General features: G+C 40.1%; 2 long non-coding RNA genes across 2 annotated transcripts; both read left to right on the top strand.

The window, feature by feature from the left end:
* The first annotated feature begins 3,485 nt into the window (after window positions 1–3,485).
* LOC148866974 (uncharacterized) lies at window positions 3,486–6,826 on the top strand. The gene is made up of 2 exons (XR_016110617.1): window positions 3,486–4,658; window positions 6,551–6,826. It is a non-coding gene; the product is annotated as an uncharacterized LOC148866974 (long non-coding RNA).
* Window positions 6,827–7,325: 499 nt separating this feature from the next.
* Window positions 7,326–24,208, top strand: LOC148866973 (uncharacterized). Its single transcript, XR_016109173.1, has 3 exons — window positions 7,326–7,495; window positions 9,620–9,683; window positions 23,925–24,208. It is a non-coding gene; the product is annotated as an uncharacterized LOC148866973 (long non-coding RNA).
* Window positions 24,209–24,420: the final 212 nt, after the last annotated feature.

The raw sequence follows: 24,420 nt of genomic DNA, 5'->3' as shown, positions 1-24,420 counted from the left end.
AGAAATTAAAACTGATATTTTATATATCAGAAATTTTATATATAATATGTATATTTCTGAAATAAAGCTGAAATATATATATATATATATAAGAAATATATATTAAAACAAAAATATATTAGAAATTATATATATATATATACATATATAATATCTAAGTTGGTTCAGTTTTGGTTTTCACACATGAAAATTGAAACCGAACCGAACCATCGGTTTATGTTTTTTTGTAACCTGAAACCGACCGGTGCTAAAGAAAAACTGGCCAACTCGGGTTGGATTGGACCGGGTTGGTCGGTTTGGTCAGTTTGGGTCAAGTTATGAACAACCCTTCTTATTCCTACCTTGAGGCAATAAATAGGAAGATGAGAGTCGAGCCTACAAAGATCGCTTCTTTCCCACCTTTTAGCCGGTTTATTTTTATTTTTTTTTTCTCTATCCCATTTGAAACACTTGATAACTCTACATTTTTATGCCTTAAGGGCATTAATTTGGGGGTATTTTCGGCCTTAGAATTGTCAAGATGTGCCCTTTTCCCAGTTAAATGCAATGTTGTGGCCTCCAAAGGTCTCTGTGCAAATTTTAGGGAAGCTAGGAAGATTTCATGGCTGAAATGCAGATTTTGGGAAGCTGGTGTGAAGTCCAACTGAGAAAGGGGATGTTTTTGTGAAAAACTGAAAGTAGGAGAGCACCTCCTAACTGCTAAACCCAGTTTGGCACCCCTCCTACAGTATTAGCATGCTCCCCACGCCTTAGCAAACCCTAGGGTGCCTTTTAACCCATTCTTTTCACTCTTAACAAACCCTAACCACCCCTAACTGCTAAATCCTCACCTTTCGTCCCTTCTAATCTCCACCATCCATTCTAGGGCACTCTCTTTTTAGCATTCTAACCCTAGGAGCCTCCTAATTTCTAATGTTCACCATTTAGCCTTTTGCCATTAAATCTCAGCCTTACATATTATTGGGTGCCTTATCTTTTTCTTCTCAGCCTTAGGATCACCCTAGAACCATCCTAACCCTTCATTCTAAACCCTAGGGCACCCATATTTTTGCTAAAACCCAACTTCCACCCCCTCTTTCTCTCTAATTCCAGTTATATCCACCATTCTCTATAAAAAGGGCCCCAGGGGCCTTATAGATGTTGGTCAATTCACCCAGTTCACAAGGCTAAGGTTTCTTGAGGAGTTCAAGGGTTGTAGAAGGAGAGGACACCCAGATCTTGTCATGAGGGGTTCTTGCAAGCTATTCAACAATTCTGCAACTACCGTCACTAGATCTGATCAACCATTCTTTTCTTTTCTTTATTTTCTTTTATGTTATTTTTATTTCTGCAATCTTTTAGATTTAATTCTTGTTCGTTTATCTATTTTGCATATCTGAATTCGTTTAGTTCAAGGCTAAGGTGTCTCGAGGGGTTCGAAGGTTGTAGAAATGGTTGACGTCCGGTTCTTGTCAGGAGGGGTTTCTACTACCTGTCTGGCCGATCTACAGCTACCGCCACCGGATCTAGATTCTGGATCATTTTATTTATTTATTTATTTATTTCCTTTGTTGATTCCCATTCTTATTAAATTATGATTTTTATTTATTGTCTTGTTTAAATTTGAAACATTTAATTTCAGCAATAATAGATTCTATTTTCTTATTTTCTGTAATTCTCAAATGTATTCTCTTGTCCCTATCTAAGTACATATTAATTTTTCACTTGCTTCCTTGTGGATACGACCCGTTCTCACCCATTTACTACATTAATAGTTGTTTGAGAAATGGTAAAAATTATAAATGTTTAAACTGGTGTTCCAGGATGTTTAACAACGCGCTTTCGGACACACCAACACTCAAGAAAGATTATGCATGTCAAGAAATTTCAACATCGCTCACCCCCGCATTGGTGGAGAATCCCACTGAGGTAAACATTTGAGCCACACTTAGTTAAATTTTATTTCAATTAGATTTGTGGCATAGGATCCCTATTTAAATAGAAGGAAACGACAAATTGAGTAGATAAGATGAGTGAACGAATGGACATAGAGCTGGAGACAACAAAAGAAATGGTTGAAGGAACAAAGAACAAGGTCTTACATATATTGTTTAGAAAAATCTTGGCTTGCAGTCAAGCTTGAGTTCGAGCCTTGACTGATTCCTACCTTGAGCCAATAAATAGAAAGATAGGATTCGAGCCTACAAAGATCGCTTCTTTCCCACTTTTCAACCCGTTTAGTTTTTTTTTTCTATCCCATTTGACACATCCAAGAAAGATGATGCATGTCAAGAAATTTCAACATCGCTAACCCCCACATTGGTGGAGAATCCCACTGATGTAAACATTTGAACCACACTTAGATAAATTTTGTTTCAATTAATTTTGTGGCATAGGATCCCTATTTAAATAGAAGGAAATGACAAATTGAATAGATGAGATGAGTGAACGGATGGACATAAAGATGGAGACAACAAAAGAAATGGTTGAAGGAACGAAGCATAAGGTCTTACATAAAGTTTTTAGAAAAATCTTGGCTTGTAGTCAAGGTTGAGTTTGAGCCTTGACTGATTCCTAGGGCTGTTCACGGGTCGGGTTGGGTCAGTTTACTTGCGTTTTTCCAACCGACCCGACCTGGTCGGTTTACCTAGAAATGAAATCAAAACCGACCTAGTACTAAGTAAAATTGACTTGGTCAGTTTGAATCGGTTTGGGTCGATTTGGGTCAGTTTTGTGAATGATTCTCTCGATGTGAACGTTAAAGGATTCAAGTCTAAGAAAGCAAAGGCTAGATGCCTAGAAATTAAAACTGATATTTTATATATCAGAAATTTTATATATAATATGTATATTTCTGAAATAAAGCTGAAACATATATATATATATATATATATATGTATATATATGAAATATATATTAAAACTAAAATATATTAGATATATTATATATATAATATATATCTAAGTCGGTTTGGGTCGGTTTGGTTTCAGTTTTAACACATGAAAATTGAAACCGAACCAAACCATCGGTTTATGTTTTTTTGTAACTCGAAACCGACCGGTGCTAAAGAAAAACTAACCAACTCGGGTTGGACCAGACTGGGTTGGTTGGTTTGGTCAGTTTGGGTCTTGTTATGAAAAGCCCTACATATTCCTACCTTGAGCCAATAAACAAGAAGATGAGAGTCGAGCCTACAAAGATCGCTTCTTCTGCACCTTTTAACCAATTTAGTTTTTTTTTTCTCTCCAATTTGAGTCACCTGATAACTCTACATTTTGATGCCTTAAGGGCATTAATTCAGGGGTATTTTCGGCCTTAGAATAGTCAAGACGTGCACTTTTCCAAGTTAAATGCAATGTTGTGGCCTCTAAAGGCATCTATGCAAATTCTAGGGAAACTAAGAAGTTTTCATTGCTGAAATGCAGATTTTGCGAAGGTGGTGTGAAGTTCAACTGAGAAAGGGGGTGTTTTTGAGAAAAACTGAAAGTAAGAGGGCGCCTCCTAACTGCTAAACCCACTTTAGCACCCCTCCTACTGTATTAGCATGCTTCCCACACCTTAGCAAATCCTAGGGCGCCTTTCAACCCATTCTTTTCACTCTTAACAAACTCTAACCACCCCTAACTGCTAAATCATCATCTTCCATCCCTTCTAATCTCCACCATCCATTCTAGGGCACTCTCTTTTTAGCATTCTAACCCTAGGAGCCACCTAACTTCTAATCTTCACCATTCCGCCTTTAGCCATTAAATCTCAGCCTTACATAATATTGGGTGCCTTCTCCTTTTCTTCTTAGCCTTAGGATCACCCTAGAACCATCCTAACCCTTCACTCTAAACCCCCTCTTTCTCTCTAATTCTAGTTATATCCACCCTTCTTTATAAAAAGGGTCCCAGGGGCCTTATAGATGTTGGTCAATTCACCCACTTCACAAGGCTAAGGTTTCTTGAGGAGCTCAAGGGTTGTAGAAGGGGAGGACGCCCAGATCTTGTCAGGAGGGGTTCCTGCAAGCTATTCAACAATTTTGCAACTACCACCACTGGATCTAATCAACCATTCTTTTCTTTTCTTTATTTTCTTTTATGTTATTTTTATTTCTGCAATCTTTTAGATTTAATTCTTGTTTGTTTCTCTATTTTGCATATCTGAATTCATTCAGTTCAAGGCTAAGGTGTCTCAAGGGGTTCAAGGGTTGTAGAAATGACAGATGTCTAGGTCTTGGTAGGAGAGGTTTCTACAAATTGTCTGGCCGATCTATAGCTACCGCCACCGGATCTAGATTCTAGATCATTTTTTTTATTTATTTCTTTTATTTCCTTTGTTGATTCCCATTCTTATTAAATTCTGATTTTTATTTATTGTCTTGTTTAAATTTGGAACATTTAATTTCAGCAATAATAGATTCTATTTTCTTATTTTCTATAATTCTCAAATGTATTCTCTTGTTCGGATCTAAGTACATGTTAATTTTTCACTTGCTTCTTTGTGGATATGACCCGTTCTCACCCATTTACAACATTAATGGTTGTTTCAGAAACGATAAAAATTATAAATGTTTAAACTGGTGTTCCGGGGTGTTTAGCGACGCACTTGCAGACACACGAACACCCTAGAAAGATGATGCATGTCAAGAAATTTCAACATCGCTCACCCCCGCATTGGTGGAGAATCCCACTGAGGTAAACATTTGAACCACTCTTAGTTAAATTTTGTTTCAATTAATTTTGTTGTTTTTATTTAAACAGAAGGAAACGACAAATTGAATAGATAAGATGAGTGAACGGATGGACATAGAGCTGGAGACAACAAAAGAAATGGTTGAAGGAACGAGGAATAAGGTCTTACATATATTTTTTAGAAAAATCTTGGCTTGCAATCAAGCTTGAGTTTGAGCCTTGACTGATTTCTAGGGCTGTTTATAAGTCAGGTTGGGTCGGTTTATTGGCATTTTTCCAACCGACCCAACCTTGTCGGTTCACCTAGAAATGAAATCGAAACCGACCCAATACTAAGTAAAACCGACCTGGTCGGTTTGAATCGATTTGAGTCGGTTTGGGTCAGTTTTGTGAATGATTCTCTCGGTGTGAATGTTAAGGATTCAAGCCTAAGAAAGCAAAGGCTGGATGCCTATAAATTAAAACTGATAATTTAAATATCTGAAATTTTATATATAATATGTATATTTCTGAAATAAAGCGGAAATATATATATATATATATATATATATATATATATATATATATATATATATATACATATGTATATATATAAATATATATGAAATATATATTAAAACTAAAATATATTAGATATTATATATATATATATATATATATATAATATCTAAGTCGGTTTGGGTCGGTTCGGCGGTTCGGTTTCGGTTTTCACACATGAAAATTGAAACCAAACCGAACCATCGGTTTATTTTTTTGTAACCCAAAACCGACTGGTGCTAAAGAAAAACCGGCCAACTCAGGTTGGATCGGACCGGGTTGTTTGGTTTGGTTAGTTTGGGTCTTGTTATGAACAACCCTACTTATTCCTACCTTGAGCCAATAAACAGGAAGATGAGAGTCGAGCCTACAAAGATGGCTTCTTTCCCACCTTTTAACCCGTTTGGTTTTTTTTTTCTATCCCATTTGACACACCTGATAACTCTGCATTTTGATGCCTTAAGGGCATTAATTCGGGGGTATTTTTTGCCTTAGAATAGTCAAGATATGCCATTTTCTCAGTTAAATGCAATGTTGTGGCCTCTAAAGATCTATATGCAAATTCTAGGGAAATTGGAAAGATTTCATGGCTGAAATGCAGATTTTGGGAAGCTGGTGTGAAGTTCAACTGAAAAAGATGGTGTTTTTGTGAAAAACTGAAAGTAGGAGGGTGCCTCCTAGCTGCTAAACCCAATTTGGCACCCCTCTTACTGTATTAGCATGCTCCCCATGCCTTAGCAAACCCTAGGGCGCCTTTTAACCCATTCTTTTCACTCTTAACAAACCCTAACCACCCCTAACTGCTAAATCCTCACCTTCCATCCCTTCTAATCTCCACCTACCATTATAAGGCACTCTCTTTTTAGCATTCTAACCCTAGTTTCCACTAAATTTCTAATGTTCACCATTCAACCTTTAGCCATTAAATCTCAGCCTTACATAATATTGGGGGCCTTCTCCTTTTCTTCTCAGCATTAGGATCACCTTAGAACCATCCTAACCCTTCATTCTAAACCCTGGGGCACCCATATTTTTGCTAAAACCCAACTTCCACCCCCTCTTTCTCTCTAATTCCAGTTATATCCACCATTCTCTATAAAAAGGGTCCCAGGGGCCTTATAGATGTTGGTCAATTCACCCAGTTCACAAGGCTAAGGTTTCTTGAGGAGTTCAAGGGTTGTAGAAGGGGAGGATGCTCAGATCTTGTTAGGAGGGGTTCATACAAGCTGTTTAACCATTCTGCAACTACTGCCATTGGATCTGATCAACCATTCTTTTCTTTTCTTTATTTTATTTTGTGTTATTTTTATTTCTGCAATTTTTTAGATCTAATTCTTGTTTGTTTCTCTATTTTGTAGATTTGAATTCGTTCGGCTCAAGGCTAAGGTGTCTGGAGGGGTTCGAGGGTTGTAGAAATGATAGATGCCCGGTTCTTGTTAGGAGGGGTTTTTGCAAGCTATCTGGCCGATCTACAGCTACCACCATCGAATCCGGATTATGGATCAATTTTTTTTTATTTCTTTTATTTCCTTTGTTGATTCCCATTCTTTATTAAATTCTAATTTTTATTTATTGTCTAGTTTAAATTTGAAACATTTAATTTCAGCAATAATAGATTCTATTTTCTTATTTTCTACAATTATCAATTGTATTCTCTTGTCCGTATCTAAGTACATATTAATTTTTCAATTTGCTTCCCTGTGGATACGACCCGTTCTCACCCATTTACTACATTAATAGTTGTTTGAGAAATGGTAAAAATTATAAATGTTTAAACTGGTGTTCCAGGGTATTTAACGACGTGCTTCCAGACACACCAACACCCAAGAAAGATGATGCATGTCAAGAAATTTCAACATCGCTCACCCCCGCATTGGTGGAGAATCCCACTGAGATAAACATTTGAGCCACACTTAGTTAAATTTTGTTTCAATTAGATTTGTGGCATAGAATCCCTATTTAAACTTAAGGAAACGACAAATTGAGTAGATAAGATGAGTGAACGGATGGACATAGCTGGAGACAACAAAAGAAATGGTTGAAGGAACGAAGAACAAGGTCTTACATATATTTTTTAGAAAAATCTTGGCTTGCAGTCAAGCTTAAATTCGAGCCTTGGCTGATTCCTACCTTGAGCCAATAAATAGGAAGATGGGATTCAAGCCTACAAAGATCGCTTCTTTCCCACTTTTCAACCCGTTTAGTTTTTTTTTTCTATCCCATTTGACACACCCAAGAAAGATGATGTATGTCAAGAAATTTCAACATCGCTCACCCCCGCATTGGTGGAGAATCGCGCTGAGGTAAACATTTGAACAATGCTTAGTTAAATTTTGTTTCAACTAATTGAATAGATGAGATGACAAATTGAATAGATGAGATGAGTGAACGGATGGACATAAAGCTGGAGACAACAAAAGAAATGGTTGAAGGAACAAAGAACAAGGTCTTACATATACTTTTTAGAAAAATTTTGGCTTGCAGTCAAGGTTGAGTTTGAGCCTTGACTGATTCCTAGGGTTGTTCATGGGTCGGGTGGGGTCGGTTTACTGCCGTTTTTCCAACCTACCCGACCTGGTCGGTTTACCAAGAAATGAAATCGAAACCAACCCAGTACTAAGTAAAACCAACTTGGTCGGTTTGAATCGGTTTGGGTCAATTTGGGTCAGTTTTGTGAATGATTCTCTTGGTGTGAAAATTAAAGGATTCAAGTCTAAGAAAGCAAAGGCTGGATGCCTAGAAATTAAAACTGATATTTTATATATCAGAAATTTTATATATAATATGTATATTTCTGAAATAAAGCTGAAATATATATATATATATATATATATATATATATATATTTATATATATATGAAATATATATATATATATGTATATATATGAAATATATATTAAAACTAAAATATATTAGATATATTATATGTATAATATATATCTAAGTCGGTTCGGGTTGGTTCGGTTTCAGTTTTCACACATGAAAATTGAAACCGAACCAAACCATCGGTTTATGTTTTTTGGTAACCTAAAACTGACCGGTGCTAAAGAAAAACCGACCAAATCGGGTTGGATCGGATCGGGTTGGTCGGTTTGAGTTCGAGCCTTGACTGATTCCTACCTTGAGCCAATAAATAGGAAGATGAGAGTTGAGCCTAAGAAGATCACTTCTTTCCCACTTTTCAACCCATTTAGTTTTTTTATGTCCCATTTGACACACCCAAGAATGATGATGCATGTCAAGAAGTTTCAACATTGCTCACCTCTGCAGTGGTGGAGAATCCCACTAAGTTAAACATTTGAGTCATGCTTAGTTAAATTTTGTTTCAATTAATTTTGTGGCATTGGATCATTTTTTAAATAGAAAGAAATGACAAATCAAATAGATGAGATGAGTGAACGGATGAACATAGAGCTGGAGACAACAAAAGAAATGGTTGAAGGAATGAAGAACACGGTCTCACATATAAAAATTATTTATATGTATAATTTTTATTTTTTAAAAAAATCTTGGCTTGTAGTCAAGCTTGAGTTCGACCCTTGACTGATTCCTACCTTGAGCTAATAAATAGGAAGATGAGAGTCGAGCCTACAAAGATTGCTCCTTTCCCACTTTTCAATCTATTTAGTTTTTTTTTTCTATCCCATTTGTAACACCCAAGAAAGATGATGCATGTCAAGAAATTTGCATTGGTGGAGAATCCCAATAAGTTAAACATTTGAGCCATGCTTAGTTAAATTTTGTTTCAATTAATTTTGTGGCATAGGATTCCAATTTAAACAAAAAGAAATGACAAATCGAATAGATGAGATGAATGAATGGATGGACACAGAGCTGGAGACAACAAAAGAAATGGTTGAAGGAATGAAGAGCAAGGTCTCACATATAAAAATTATTTATATGTATAATTTTTATTTTTTAGAAAAATCTTGGCTTGCAGTCAAGCTTGAGTTCGAGCCTAACACTATTTCTATGAACTAAGCTCGAATAACCAAGTATTCAGCTCGGCTTGTCTCAAAGTGGTATCAACCAATTGGGATCAATCAACTTTGATAACATAATGGTATCAACCTCTTCCTTGAGATGACTTCCCTAAGCCGGGAAAATAACTTCTGTTTTTTGCATTTGAAAACAAAAAGTTTAAAAACATTTTAGTTTTTTTTTTGTTGATGTAGCAATCTAAAAAGCAAAACAAAAACATTGAAACCACCTTAATCGTTGATAAGATCTTTCACTGTAAAAATTTGTATGGACATTCACGAAGAAAGTATAAAAAAATTCCTAGAAAATAGTCAACAAAATTGTCAACCATACATTTTATCAGGTGGATTTTTTTAGCCAATATTTAGTCTATGATTTTATATATAATTTAAGTACTAAAATGTTATTTTATTATCTTTGGGTCATAACTGTAATCAATGGACAGTTTGTGTTGTAGAGCTCTGGTGGGATTGGCCCTGATCTTATTTCTTGTTGCGAAGCTTTGTCAGGTTCGACCTTGATCTTCTTCTTTTAAAAACATGTTTCTTTTGGTTATTTACTATCTTGTTCCATAAATCATATAAATTTCACACTACAATTATTTTTTTTGTTTTAAAAACCATTATTTTGATGATTCCAAAAGCTAGGGTTGTCCATGAGTCGGGTTGGGTCGGTTTACTGATGTTTTTCCAACCTACCCGACCTGGTCGGGTTACCTGAAATTAAAACCGAAACCGACCCTATGTTAAGCAAAACCGACCTAATCGTTTTAAGTCGGCTTGGGTCGGTTTTGGCTCTACTTAGTGTTGACTTAGTTGTTGTTCAAGTGTTCATTTCTGGCTCTACATTCCCAAAGGAAACCAGCATCTCCTTAATGTTTTGTGGCCCATTCATGGATCCAGTTGTGGAGGGAGCAGAGTTTGAGAGACAACTTAGTTAAGTAGGTTGTAACTATGATAGAGACAAATTAGTTAAGTAGGAACTAAGTAGGTTTATGATTTTTTATAGCCCGAAACCGATCGGTGTTGAAGAAAACTCGACCGACTCGGGTTGGGTCGGTCCGGATTGGTCAGTTTGGTCGGGTTGGGTCTTCTTATGAACAGCCCTACCAAAAACATGCAAACCATTATTTTGATGGTTACAAAAGCATGTATTGGCAAAGTGCCCTCTGGCTGGCTGGTAAGGTCTCTTGTAGCTTGTATTGAAGACTTAGTTGAATTCCATCTACACTAGGGTTTGGAGGTTTATGGGTTTAGAGGATGGGTGCAAAAACAAAAGTATTGTTTTTCGAAACAAAACCAACTTATTTGTTGCATTTGAAAACAAAAAGTTCAAAAACATACTTTTGTTTTTTTTGTTGATGTAGCGATTTAAAAAACAAATCAAAGCAAAAACATTGATGACCACCTTAATTGTTGATAAGATTTTTCACCATAAAAATTTTTATGGACCTTCATTGTGAAAGGATAAAAAATTATCACTAGAAAATAGTTAGCAAAATTTTTCACCATAATTTTTTCAACCGGATTTATATCATCGAATATTTAGTCTGCCAAATTGATTATATATATATATATATATATATACATACTAGAAATACTAAAAAATTAGTGAATTATCCTTGGTTCTAAAATTTTGAAATTTTTCAATATGGACCAAGGATTTGAAATAAAAAAAAAAATCAAAATTTAAAACCTTGAAACAGATAGTACAAGAGTTCGATTGATTACCAACTAGTAAGAAATAGGAAAAGGAAAATAGGGTGGGTTTTTGGTCTTAACATGTTGGTGTTTCATGCATCGGTGAACTATTTCCCCCAAGGATTGACTGATGTGTATTCTATGTGGTGCTTACCTATCAGTATATACATGAAAGACGGTGACAAAAATCACCTTACCAAACAACATAGTTTTGCTCACTGCCTACATGGCAGAAGCATTTTTTTGTGAAAAACAGGTCTTGGAAGCATGGGATTTTTTTCTTGAAAATCGGTACGAGTGCTCTATAACCGATTTCAGCATTGGTCCCCATTATCCAATGCTTCACATGGCAATACTCCACAGGTTGTTTCCAAATTAAAGGGAATGTTTGCAAATTGGAATGGGTGTTATTTCAAATGGAGTCAAGAGATCACTAATATGGTAACAAATATTTTACTGGTTTTGAATTTGAATGATTCTAATCGTATAAATTCTAAAACTAGAGGTGTTCCTCCGTCTAATCAGAGTCGCATTCCTTGACAACTCATTTGGATTCTAAGTTGAAATTATAATTTTCTCACTATCCCAAACCTATATTAAGGGATAAAATGAGTGGCCTAACTTTTGAATGTATCTGAATTGATGGGCATATGACTCATTTTACATATTCATCTCCTTTTATTCATGATAACATTTTACTTCTGATGCTACACGATTTGGGCACTCCTAGCTAGCTGTGACCTGGCTTCTGACTGGAACGAACGACACCTGAGAGTAAGGAAAAAGTGAAGGGTTCCCGGGGAGTTGTCCTGGTGAGAACACTCCGATGGCTAAGTTAGAACTGAAAGAAATCTCAAAGAGAGTAGAGAGTAAGAGTGCTCAAAGTGCTTAAGCTTCAATACCTTTTCTCTGTGTGGGTTCGTGTTCTTTTATGTTGGAGTCTGGTCATACCTGGCATACCGCCATCGCCCTTTCCGTTACTGCCAAGGCAGGTGTGGTAGGCACAGGTTGCCGCCACAAACTTCCATTGCCAGGTACGGGCTTGACAGACGTGTCATGCCTTCTAGAGGAGGCAAACAGAGCGACACCTGGTAGGCGGAACACGCCTGGCGAGGGATCAGAGCCCTGCCACTGGGTTCGGTGGGTACGGATGTCAGACAGGGCTCTCCACAGCCTACCAAGCTACCGCACACTGGACTATCTGTAGCAGGTTTGTCCCTATACCGAGGTGTCGAGGTGCCTGCACTTGGGGGAGGGAGGACAATGCTGCCTCAAGGTGCTCGAGACACTTAGGCTGGAGGGAGTGGCACGTGGTCACTCTAACTATTTTCCAAGAGTTTGCCCCTACTGAGGGGGGGTGACTGGACCTCATGCTGCCAAGGTTGTCACTTAGTTCGACGGATTGGCCCTAAGGCTAGAAGGGAGGGGCTTGCGGTTCATTCAGTGGTTCATGGGTAATATAGTCTTAGGTTGACGATATTCCACGCCTGAGGTACTTGTTTCCCTTCTAGGGTTTCGAGTTCGTATGTTCCTTCCCCGAGTACTCGCTTTACTCGGTAGGGCCCTTCCCAGTTTGGACCGAGCTTGCCAATGCCGGGCTCAGGCACCATAACCTTGCAGAGAACCAAGTCACCAATGCGGAGAGTTTGCTTTTTTACCTTGGCGTTATAGTACCGAGCTATCCTTTGTTGATAGGCCATGGTCTTAATCTATGCGAGGTCCCTCACTAAGTCTAGCAGGTCAAGGTTGGTACATAGCTCGTCTTCGTTTGCTCTGTCTTCGTATGCCTTCGATCTTAGCGAGGGGACTTCAATCTTAGTTGGGATGACTCCTTTGGTACCGTTTGTAAGGTTAAAGGGAGTTTCTCCCATGGCAGTTCTTTCCGTGTTATGGTAGGCCCAAAGTACACTGGGCAGCTCATCCGTCCAAAGTCCCTTAGCTTGGTCCAGGTGCGCTTTAAGTCCTTGAATGATGGCCCTGTTCGTAACTTCCGTTTGGTCATTCGCTTGAGGGTGCGCCACTGAGGTGAAGTTCTGCTAAATTCCCATGTCTCAGCACCAGTTCTGGAACTTGATGTCCTCGAACTGCTTACCATTATCAGAGATCAGTACCCAAGGTAATCCGAAGCGACTCACTATGTTCTTCCAAAAGAAGTTCTGCACGTTCCGAGTTGTGATCATCGTGAGAGGTTCGGCTTCGACTCACTTTGTGAAATAGTCCACTGCCACCACTACGAACCTTCTTTGCCCTGTTGCTGGCAGGAATGGCCCGAGTAGGTCGATCTGCCATTGTGCAAATGGCCATGGTCTAGTGAGGTATTTTAGATCAGCGACAGACCGGTATTGGATGTTAGTGTGCTTCTGACACTTGTCGCATTTTTTGACAAGTTCAGTCGCATTTGCTTTCATGGTTGGCCAGTGATACCCTTGTCGTAGTGTTTTCTGAGTGAGGGCCCTGTCCCCCAAGTGTCCACTGCACAGGCCTTCATGAGTGTCGCGGAGGACGAACTCAGCTTCCGAGGGTCACAGGTAGTGCAGGTAGGGGAGTGTGTAGGATCTTCGGTACTGCTGTTCATCTATCACGACGTATTTGGTTATCTGGCGCTCTACCCTCCTGGCGGCATTAGGATCTGCGGGGAGGGCCCCACGTAGCAGAAAGCTCGTGAGTGGATCAATCTAGCTAAGCTCGGCTCTGCTTGAATGACGAGAGCGACCTCCTCTGCCCCCCTGAGAATGCTAGGCCGAGGTAAGTTTTCTATATACACAGTCCTCATGGTGTTGTCCCCCATGTTGGCTAACCGTAACAGGGCATCGACCTCAACATTCTCTGATCTCGGGATTTGTTGGATGAAATGTGACTGGTAGTTGAGCAGAGTCTCTCACTTTGGCTAAGTATGCTACCATAGTTGGTTCGCGAGCTTCGTACTCACCCAGGACTTCATTTACCACGAGTTGGGAGTCACTGCAGACGACGATGTGCTTGGTTTTCACTTCCTTTGCAAGGGCCAGCCCGGCTAGCAGCGCCTCGTATTCTGCTTCGTTGTTGGATGCCATGAATTCAAAACATAGCGCGTACTCCAATTTCACACCGCTTGGTCTGTACAGGACGATCCTAGCTCCGTTGCCCTGCCGATTTGATGAGCCATCTACGTGAAGGATCCATGGTTCTTTATCCCAGTTCGGGCTTGGCCTAACTAGGAGAGATGTCGCACTGGTTGCTACTTCACGGTGCTCGAGTTCAACTGGTCTAGGAACTCTGAGCTCTCCCGTACAGGGGGCCTCGTGTTCTACCAGCCTGGGGACTTCGGAGCTAAAGGTGCATTCTGCAACGAAATCTGCCAAGGCTTGGGCCTTGATAGCGGTTCGCGGCTTATACTGGAGCTCGTACTCGCTAAGCTCAATGGCCCAATTTGTCAACCTTCTCAAGACCTCAGGCTTGAGCAAAACTTGCCTCAGAGGTTTATTGGTAAGGACAACGACAGTGTAAGCTTGGAAGTACGGGCAAAGCCTTTGAGCTGCTATAACCAGTGCATACGCTAACTTTTCTATCTCCGGGTATCTCGTATCTTTTAATTTTTGGGGCAGTCTCATTTCTAGGATGGCCTTGATTTTGTCCATGTTGGCCTCAATGCCTTGTCAGTTGACGATGAACCCTAGGAATTTACCCGAGGTGACACCAAAGATGCACTTATTTGGATTTAACTTCATATTAAATCTACGCAGAATTTCAAAGACTGAGTGTAAATCTTGTATTAATTCATGTGAAACTTGGGTCTTGACAACCATGTCGTCTACATAACACTCTACTTTTGTGCCTACAAGTGGCTCAAATAGTTTATTTACAAGTCTCTGAAAAGTAGCCCCAGCGTTCTTTAGCTCGAAAGGCATGACTTTGTAGCAGTACAGGCCAAATTTGGTTATGAAGGTGGTCTTCTCCTCATCTGTTGGGTCTGTTTTTATTTGGTTATAGACCAAATAGGCATCCAAGAAGCTCAACAACTCGTGCCTCGAGGTTGCATCCACTAGGCGGTCAATCCAGGGAAGTGGGAACCAGTCTTTTGGGCAAGCTCGGTTCAGGTCGGTGTAGTCGACGCACATGCGCCACTTACCGTTTGCCTTTTTCACCAGAACGGGGTTGGCTACCTAGCTCGGGTAATGGACTTCCCTGATAAAATTGCCTGCAAGGAGTTTCTTGACCTCCTCGCCGACTGACCTCCATCGTTTTGGGGCTAGGTTGCGCTTCTTTTGTCTAACGGGCCTAACTGAAGGATCAGTGTTAAGTTTGTGAGTGATAATGTCGGGGTCTATGCTGGGCTTTTTTGCTGCCGACCATGCAAAAATGTCTAAGTTTTCAAGCAAGAAGCTTACCAGTTGAGACCGCAAGGGCTCCTTGATAGAAGCGCCAATTTGGAATACCCGAGCTGGATCATCTGCCGAAGTCAGGATGGGGACAATCTCCTCAATAGGCATAGCCCGCTCTGTGAGCTGCTCTGTGGGTCGTCCCAGTTCGATGTCGTCAACTACCTTGGCCTTTCCTTTGAGGGCGGCTACGTAGCATTTGCAAGACTCGAGTCGATCACCCCGTGCCACTCCAACTCCGAAGCCCGTAGGGAACTTCATCGCTAGGTGGTAGGTGGAGACTACGGCTCGCAGGACGTGGGTGATGGGTCGGCCTACTATCGGGTTGTATGGAGAGGGGGTTGCAACCACTAGGAACTCGTGATTGAGCCTTACCACACTGGGCCAAGTATCGACATCCACCGGCACAGTGACTTTCCCTAACGGTCTAACCTCCTCGCCGTTGAATCCCACCAGTAGAATGCTTGCGGGCTTCAGGTCACCCGCTAGGATCTGAAGCTGGTCGAAGGTTGCCTTGAAAAGGATGTCTGCCAAGCTGCCTAAATCTACCAGGACACATTTGACTTTGAAGTCGTTGACCTTAATCTTGATGACGAACACGTCATTGTGGGGGTAGTGGACTCCTCGCGTGTCATCTTCAGTGAAGAAGATCGGCTCCTCCACCCTTGGCCGCTTTGGGGGGTTTAACTCTCTCTGGTGGTTTCGCGGGCTGATGACCAAGCTGCCGCCGAGGTGCAGCACATGACAATTGATCCTCCAACGATTACGTTGATGGTCCCTCGGACTGGCCTCTCGTCTGGAGGCTGTCCCTGTAGCTGCTCCGCCTGTCTGCTAGACTCAGGGGGTTCTTTATTCTGCCCCACGTGCCGACCTGCTTTATTATTATTATTGCCACACTATACAAAATTTCTCAAGTATCTGCGACGGATGAGCTCTTCTATCTCATCGCAAAGGTTATTACAATTTTCGGTGCTATAACCGTGATCTCAATGGAAGCTACAATACAAGTTCTTGTTCCTAACACTAGGATCATCCTTGAGCTGAGGTGGCCACTTTACATACAGGGTGTCCTTGATCACCATGAGGATCTTGGCCCGCTTCGTGTTGAGGGGCGTAAACACCCTTTCTGTTGCTGGAGTTCGGAAAGGCTGGACTGGTTGTGCCCCCCGAGCTTGATCCTTCTTCTTCTTGTAGTTATTAGGAGTCGGGAGTTCCGGTTCCCTCTTTCTTTTTTGGGGGGCGTACTCGCCCTTTTGGTTGATCTCCTCCTCTATTCCTATGAACCGATCTGCGAGCTCAAGGAACTTGGTCATGGTTTTGGGCTGGTTGACGACCACGTGCCATCTAAACTCTCTGTGGGTGATACCTCATTTTGCCACCGTAAGCCGAATTGCAAGGTTCAGGTCAGGTATCTGTAGGCAAGCATCATTAAACTACTTGATATAGCCCCGGATGGACTCCCCCTCCCTCTAGACTATGCTGAGGAGGCTTTCTTGGGTCCTTGGGCATCTCTTGCTAGTGACGAAGTGGGAGGTAAAGACCTCCACGAACCGTGCCCAACTCTTTATCAAGCCCAGAGAGAGGTTTCGGTACCAGGTGCGGGCCACCCCTTTGAACGTAGTGGAGAAGGCCACGCACATGCAAGATTCGCTTGCCCTGGCCAGATGCATCTGGGACTAGAAGGTGTCAATGTGGTCGTTGGGGTCGAAGGACCCATCGTATTTGTCCAACGGTGGGAGCTTGAAGTCTTTGGGGACAGAGGAGAGGGGACCGAGAGAAGTGGGGTGGCTCTCACCTCTCCCGAACTTATTTCTATTTTGCGCTTGAGCTCGGGTAAGTTGGGGACCGTGGTAGTCCAGCGGGCCCGGCAACGTCTTTGCTGCCTCTTGGCCGGCTTGGCGTTAGTGCTGCTACCCTCTGTATTGCTGAGTTCGATGGGCCCAGCGGGAGGTAGGGATGGCTGCCGGTAACTACGGACAGAAGGACCTTGCTCCAAGTCGTCGGCTAGCATCTCGAATCGGTTCTCCACGAGCAGAGGCTTGAGCTGCGAGTGCTGGAGTGACACTGACCTAATCGATTGGGAAGCCCCCAACCTGACTTCTGGCCACGTGGCGGGGGTAGGGAGTCTTCCCTTCATTCCATGAGTTGATGCCGAAGTCTCTCCCCGCCGAGAAGGGGGGTCACTGCGGCACTGAGGCTTGGTTGGTTGCGCCGCCGGCTATCGAGGAAGGAGTGAGGGGAACTGTTGCTGGTATTGGTACTGAGACACTTGGTGCAACACTTGCTGCTGGTGAAGCTGGAGTTACTGGAACTGCTGCATTTGGGCCTACATGGTCCACATGCACTGCATCAAGTCTTCGAGTTGGCCTTGGCCGGCCACCGGAGGGAGAATGGTGGGTTCAGCGGGACGGTTACAGGTGCCACCATTGGAGTTGGAGTTGGTCCTCCAGGGTGCATCGACGTTCGGAGTTGCTAGAAGAAGCCATGGATGTCAGTGTTGCTGGTGAGCAAAAGAGGGAAGTTTCGCAGAGATTAAAGGGAGGCTTTTCGAAGCGTTTCCCACAGACGGCGCCAAATGATGTTGCACGATTTGAGCACTCCTAGCTAGTTGTGACCTGGCTTCTGACTGGAACGAATGACACCTGAGAGGAAGGAAAAAGCGAAGGGTTCCCGGGGAGTTGTCCCAGTGGGAACACTCTGATGGCTAAGTTAGAACTGAAGGAAATCTCAAAGAGAGTAGGGAGTAAGAGTGCTCAAAGCGCTTAAGCTTCAATACCTTTTCTCTGTGTGGGTTCGGGTTCTTTTATGTTGGAGTCTGGTCATACCTGGCGTACCGCCATCGCCCTTGCTGTTACTGCCAGGGCAGGTGTGGTAGGCACAGGTTGCCGCCACAAACTGCCATTGCCAGGTATGGGCTTGACAGACGTGTCATGCCTTCCAGAGGAGGCAAACAAAATGCCGTCTGGTGAGGGATCAGAGCCCTGCCACTGGGTTCGGTGGGTACGGATGTCAGACAGGGCTCCCCACAACCAACCAAGCTACCGCGCACCAAACTGTGTAGGGTAGGTTAGTCCCTATACCGAGGTGCCGAGGTGCCTGCACTGGGGGGAGGGAGGACGACATTGCCCCGAGGTGCTCAGGACACTTAACCATGAGCCAGGGTGCATCCTTTTTGGGAAGGGAGAGCTCTGGGCCTCTTAGAGGGAGCTCGGGACCTTCCACACATGGCGGAAGTCAAAACTGGCCAGGCGTCAGTCCCCGGTGTGTTGTTTAACTCGCCGAGTGGCCAGCGTTGGACTCGGCGTGTCTCTTCCATCGAGTTGCGGTCGTGTTGTCAGGTTGAGCTGTACATTGAGCCAGGTCATATACACGTGTCCCTGGGCTATGAGGTCGGGCCAAATTACCCTTCATCAACTTCCAAAAAGCACAATTCATTAATCCTATTTTGGTCGTCTGATACTCTTGAACTTGATATTACAATAAATGGTTTGCATTCTTAACAAAGTTAAATGTCATGTTCCTTTTAGAGATGTTAGCACAAAAAGAAAATAAAAATCAAATATGTTCAACAACGTGAATTGTTTTTTCTTGCCTTTTTTAAAAACAAATCTAAACTTCCATATGGTTTGAAAATAGATCGTTTCTCAAAACAACACATGTTATTGGTCGTGTATATTTTTTTGTTTTTAAAAGTGAAACTCAAAAAATGTTTTTGAATTTATGGTTTCAAAAACATGTTTTCTTTTAGTTATTTAATATCTTCTTCCATAAATCATATAAATTTCATACTACAATTTTCTTTTTCTTTTGTTTTAAAAACCATTATTTTGATGATTCCAAAAGCATGTATTGGCAAAGTGCCCTCTGGCTGGTTGGCAGCTGGTATTTGTTTGATACCAATGTTTTATAATCGTTTTCAGAATTGGTCCCCATTATCCAATGCTTTACATGTTTTTGTATTCTTTTACATCCAACGGTACAAAAACATCCACATTTATCATATGGTCCCCATTGCTAAAATAGCAGTATAGAAACAATTATGGGAAAATGGCAAGGAAACAACAGCAAATTGAAAGGAAATTATAAAAAATCACAAACTAATAGCAAAAAGATGCAAATTACCATGGAAAAATATGAAAAAAATGCAGAAATAGTGGCAAAAAAATGCAGAAAATGGATAAATTTTTTCAGGAAAATGGCAAAAAAAAAAAAAAAAGAAAACGAATCTGTAAAAAGCCATGGGAAATTCTAGCCATTGTTGACCCGAGCGGTGCTGGCAAGGCTTAGTTGAAGAAGATATCAGAAGCCCATCGACAAGGCTTGGTTCAAGAAGATATCAAGGTATGTCAGATAAAAAGATATGCTCTTTCCTCTCCTCAGTGTGGAAGACACTCATGTTTAGTGCCAAGCTCTCGTTGAGGCTTCCACGTTCACAACTGAGCTCCAGGGTGAAGTCATCGATGGAGGAGCTAGGCAGGCCTAAGCTATGTGGTGGGAACCCAGCAAGTCCACCCTTAGTGGCTGAGAAAGAAAAGGGACCCTGTAAGAGGAAATATGGCGTTAGGGTTTTACACAATGATACACATGTTATGGTGCATTGTGAAGCACCGTATCATTTCAAATGTAAACCACGCCAGATGCCATATTGCTGCCACATCGTGATACCATTGGCAGCAATGGTTATGGAAACGAGAAAATGTAGGATTTGACATTCTCTCAGACCACGCCTTCCCGAATTTCAAGTCGTGGTTGTTTTTTTAGCATTTTTTAGAAAAACGAAACTAAACAATCCTGTGTTTCTTGGCGCACCGAAGATTTTTCCGACGTAACACCACTTTCTGATGGCATTGATGCCAAACACCGCCCTAATTGTTATGTTTCTTATCAGACTCCGCTCATTGTGGCAGTGTTTTTGGGCTTTCCAGATTTTTTATCAGGTATATAATACAAGTTTGTTCATGTGGGCCCACCTAGCAAAGCCAGAAGCCACCGCCGCACTGCATGAAACGCGTATACAGGTACTGGGTTGAAGCCTAAAGCTCTAGGGGCTTCTGGCTCTTTAAGGTGGGTGCCACATGAACACCTTATAAGAGCCCAAATCAGTGTCTGTCCACGAGTCATTTGAAGGGTTGTTCTTAGGCTTTTGGGTTAGCCCAACTATAATACGGATGGAGCCGATACTCATTAAGCCCAATAAGCTTTTGAAATCCATGATATAAAGTCCAATGAAATAAGGGTCTGTTTGGTTGTGCTTGGAATTGGAATCAAAATCTGTTGGAATTGGAATCAGAATGGCACATTTTCACAGTCTGGTCTAGACAGGAATTAGAATCAATTGGAATGGGATTTCTCTCAAGAGGGAGAGGGAATGTCATTCCACCTGGAATGGGAATAGAATTCCGATTCCACCCAACCAAACACATTTGGAATCAAATGAGCCATTTTAATTCCCATTTCAGATCCCTATTCCAAGTAACGAAACGGGTTTCAACTAGCTAGGTTGACTATTTTTATGATAAAATTCGAAATATTTTTAATTAAGCAAAAGATTACGAATATAAGGTTCCAGATGGCTAAGTTGATAATTCCACCAATAAAAATATTTAGCTTTCTGGGCCAACGCATGAGCAGCTTTTGTATGACTTAGATTTATCATTTATGTACAAAACTAGAACATGGAGTTGAAATCAGAATCTAGCTGTTTGGTTGTGTGGAATGAGATTCTGATTTCTAGATTTCTATTTTTGGTGGAATGACATTCCCCAATTCGAGGGAATGGCGATTCCAGCCTTCCATAGTTGACCAATAAGAAGAAAGAAGAGAAAAAAAAAAGATAATTTTATTTAAATCCCCATATAAATAGTGGGGGGTGGGGGGGGGGGGGGGGGTGTAAGCTATTCTGATTCAAATTCTAACCGCAAACCAAAGGACCCCTAACATTGTCCAGCATTTTGACCACAGATAAAACCCTATCAAGCCAACTAGCAAAAAGCCAAGAAATTGCACATTCCTTTCCCTAAGGCTGTATTTGGATGTGACGTAAATCAAGAACCGATGTAAAATTTATATTGGTTCGCTTTTGTACGCATTTGGTAAACAAGTGTAATCATTATCGACGTAAAATTACACTCTGGTTCAGTTTTGTGTGTGTTTGGATGAAGTGTAGTTTTATGTCAATGATAGATGTAAAACCTCATCACATTTACAGTTTTACATTGATAATCGATGTAAAAAACTATACCGATTTTATCGATATAAAACTTAAACAACATTTTACATTGATTCAAAATATAGCGGTCATATATGTTTAAGGTTTAGTGTAAAATGTTCCTTTCCCTAAAGAGCATTCACTGCATTCTGAGTCTCAATATACTTAGTAAAGATTTCCAACCCTAGGGCCTTAGCAAACGAAATAGCTTCAAAAATCGCCCCAGATGAACTTCAATGCGATCCTTCACAAGCCCTAACTTACCACTTGCAGCCAACAGAAGATCTCTCTTCAGTTTTGATTTTGCAGAATAAGGGAATTGGTTGCGATGGAAGGTAAAAGTCCCCATCTCCCTCTCCCTCCTTGAATTGTTTTTGTATTTTTTACATGCATGAATGGAGGTGGGTTCAACGTTGTTTTCAATTTCTTACATTATCATCATCAACAATTCTTCTAGCAAACAAATCAGCTTTAAGAAAAATAAAATCAAGTATACTCTCTACAAAACAAACCAAAATCATGAAGCAAAATGCAATTTTCAAAAATTTCTTATCAAACTTCAAAAAGGATTTTCCAAAGACAAATGAGCAAATTTGCATTCAAGCAAATACAACTTCTTAATTGTGAATTTATCATTCAGTCGAACTACAATGCATTCATTAATATTTGTTGCACGTTAAATCAAGATCTTAATCAATTACGTTAACAACAATAAAGATGCAAGCTGTGGTGTACCATAATTTGCCTTTATCATTAGCATTGTTTGTCTAAAGATATTTATCCATGTTTCTTTTTATGTAAAACATGGATAATCAATTAATATATGAGACAACTCAAACTGTTTAAAGATTTTAGACAGTTTCACAGTTTCTAAGCTGAAAATCCTTAAATGTTGAACGGAGGCTCAATCATCCTTAATCGGGTTTTGGATTCAGGTCAACCCATGCCAAACCTGGCCCGTTGGCATAGTGCATTACACATTACACATTCGTAGATATAGCCATTGCTGAGCATAGGGGTAATATATTTGTGAGACAGGGCAGGTCAGGTTCAATAAAGTTGGATTCTGGACTGGCTTCAGGTCGGGTTCGGGTTGATTATACGTATCAAACCCAGTTTCTTGCGTCCCTAACTACCTACTTCACCAGCTGTGCCCTGTGCTAGCTACTGCTTGTACTTATATCAAATTTCTTTCTATTTTATGAGTTTTCGTGTATCAATGGATAAATATAGGGTTGAAAATGGTATCTGATTGCTGAATTAGAATTCGAATTCAATCCTATTAAGGATGACTTGAATTTGATCAACAAATATGAATCCTCCCTCTCCAATATCATATAATCCAGTTCTATTCCATCGGTCTAAATACATATGCTCATATATACTTGAAATTCATAATTTCATATTTTATTTATCAATATAGTTGGTCTAAACATTGTAGTTTTACTAAATCGTTATACGTTCAAGTTAATTTCCAATTCATTAATTTTGTTCATAAAATATAATATTAAAGTCATTTTTAATTCATTTTATTAATAATGAATGATATTTTGATCATTTGTAGTTTAATTTATTATTATAATTTAAAAATCGATTATAATCCAAGTTCAATCCAATTTGTAATTGGATCAAATATGGATCCTCCTTGTCCAATATGATATAATCTAGATCTATTTGATTGTTTGGCATTCCTTATTTCAAGGACTTATCTCCTTTCTTCCTTATTTTGCCATTCATTTTTAGGGGCATTTTAACCACAGAAAGGGGATAAGTCCTTAAAATAAAGAATGCCAAATGCAGCCTAAATACATATGCTCATATATACTGAAAATTCATATTATATCTATCAATATAGTTGGTCTAAACATTGTATTCTCACTAAATTGTTATATGTTCAAGTTTAATACAAGTAATTTTAAAGTCATTTTGTTCATAAAATATAACATTAAAGTTATTTTTAATTCATTTCACTAATAATAAATGATATTTTGATCATTTTTAATTTAATTTAATTATACAATTTAATATTAGACTATAATCTGAATTTGATTTGAATCCATCATATATATATCTAATGGATACAATCTGGTTTGAATTCGGTCTATAAACAAATCAAATTTGGGTATTACCAATATCCGATTCCATTCAATCCGTTTGCAGCCCTAGATATTTTTTTTCATATTTTTTGCTTCTTTTTATTATTTTTTGTACTTTTATGATCAAGGACAACCAAAATCATACAAAATCCCTCTATTCAACTGTAAGCCATTGGAAATCAGCAATGGAGTTTTCCACGCATCAACTGAAATGTTTAGGCTCAGTTTGAAAGGAGTATAAATACAAATGCAAATAAGTAGAGTGCAAAACTTTGTATTTTGTATTATTTTGTATGTATTTATACTGTATATATTTGTATTTGTACTCTTTACAAACTAAGCCTTAACGTCTGTTTGTCTGTTGGGATTGTGATTCATGACAAAACAGAGACAAATGGAAAATGGAGTAGCGTGGCCAATTCTTCGTAGATTCTACAGTTTGTGTCCAATTCTGACAGGCAGGAATCTGAAAACTAGCGAATTTTAAGCCTCCAATCCCCCATTCTTCGTAGATTCTACAGTTTGTGTCCAATTCTGACAAGTACGAAGATATTCCCAATGCAAAGCTGCAATTGACTGTGTTAAGTGTGAGCATGATCTTATAAGGACTGAATCTGATCTCATTTTGGACTTCAACAATTGGAACCCAAATGAAATTACTTTTAGATTTAATTGCATGCAGATACACTTTAGCAACAAACTGGAAAGTTAGCTGATAACTAGCCTTTGTCACAACAGAACTTCGATTCCATCCCCACAATGCTCTTGCAGTCTTTGCAACCGTGCATTGAGAACATCTCAGTACTTATATGTTTTTATTCATGGGGAGATCTTCCCATTGTATAGCTGCAAGAGGCTGTGAGGATGGTGTGAGGACAGTTTTG

This window comes from Nelumbo lutea, chromosome 3 (genome assembly GCF_056320005.1).
Source record: "Nelumbo lutea isolate HS-2025 chromosome 3, American lotus-T2T, whole genome shotgun sequence".
In the NCBI taxonomy this organism is placed as follows: domain Eukaryota; kingdom Viridiplantae; phylum Streptophyta; class Magnoliopsida; order Proteales; family Nelumbonaceae; genus Nelumbo; species Nelumbo lutea.
The sequence above is the reverse complement of the archived record's forward strand: the minus strand, read 5'-3'. Positions and strand labels throughout refer to the sequence as shown.